Consider the following 1,463-nt stretch of genomic DNA (forward strand, 5'->3'; position numbering starts at 1 on the left):
CTATGATCCCGAGATAAACAACAGTGCCAGATAACAACGGATATCAACAATGGGCTAACAAGAACGATAGGCTCAACATCAATGTCACAACTGTATGCCCGATGCTAAATGCCAATAATATGTCATAATAATAAACATAAATCACAACGAAGTCATTTAACAATTTACAACAATCAACAAGTCATAAATACGATCCATGTAACACAAAATGACAATTAAACATAATTTATGTTTTACCGTCGTATGTTACCGAGCTGTAACATACCTATACCAACTTGAAACTCCAATATCAACTTCTCTTCAAGACTCTCGGCCTAAACAAAACCGCAATAAGCCGATCATGAAAACTACATTCCATACCAATGTCCGATTTGGCACAAAAGAGCATAAAATTTGTATCTCGCTCAATATTAACTCAAATCAATATCCGCCAAATGTAAATGAAAGATAATTCAATTATCTAAGTTTCTTTAGTTGAAACCATCTTCAGAATCTCAGTAGATTATTCCAGAATTTTCAAGAACACGCTGCTACTTCCAAATTCGCGGACAGAATCTCATACACCGAGCAGTTCCAGAAAAACAAGCATAACTTGCTCAATTCTTAATGGAATTTAACGAATCTTATATCATTACGAAGACAACACATAGCTCTACAACTCTTATTTGAATCACAAGTCCAGAATCCGAGCACATAGTTGTAAAAACTCGAATTACAGTAGGTGTCCTGCACAGCACACTTGCAGAATTCGATTTTGGCACATTTGGTAGAAAAAATCATAACAAATCCGTTTCTTATCGAAATTTGATGATTCTAGCGGCTAAAAACATAAAACTTAAACCACTACAAAGTTTATTTAGGTCATTTCTACAGATTCAAACTACAAAAATCGCAGCAACCCAAAAACTCTCACCCAAAAATCGGAAGAATTCGTGCAGAAACAGAGCACCGGAACATCAGCTTCGATCTACCCGAATCCTTGCTCAAAATTCGCGATTTTTGACTTAAATCGAAGCTTAGGATGTTAGGAAGACACCCCTTTAGACCGATCGAGATTTCGACACCGGACGGAGGAGATATCGCGATTTTCCCGCAGCCGCTACACAAGTGACGGGAATGGAGTTTGGGGGAAAGCTTCTTTCTTTCCTTTCTCTCCCTTCTTTTCTCTTTTCAATGAGATATGTGTGTATGTATATGTATATTTATATATTGTGTATTTGGTTACTCAAATAGTAACTCAAGCCTATTTATCCCGGTCTGAATTTATTTTGCTCTCGTGTGTTATTTAAACTCTATATGTATTTTATATCGTTAAATTCTCCGATATTCTAAAATACATATTTTTAACACACTTCTAAAATTTATTTGGCATAAATAATTATTTTAATTTACAACTCAATAATTATTCTAATTATGCCAAATTACCGGATAATTAATTACAGGGCCTTACACTTCTCCACCTC

The sequence above is a fragment of the Primulina tabacum genome, chromosome 14 (assembly GCF_025594145.1).
Source record: "Primulina tabacum isolate GXHZ01 chromosome 14, ASM2559414v2, whole genome shotgun sequence".
Classification (NCBI taxonomy): Eukaryota; Viridiplantae; Streptophyta; class Magnoliopsida; order Lamiales; family Gesneriaceae; genus Primulina; species Primulina tabacum.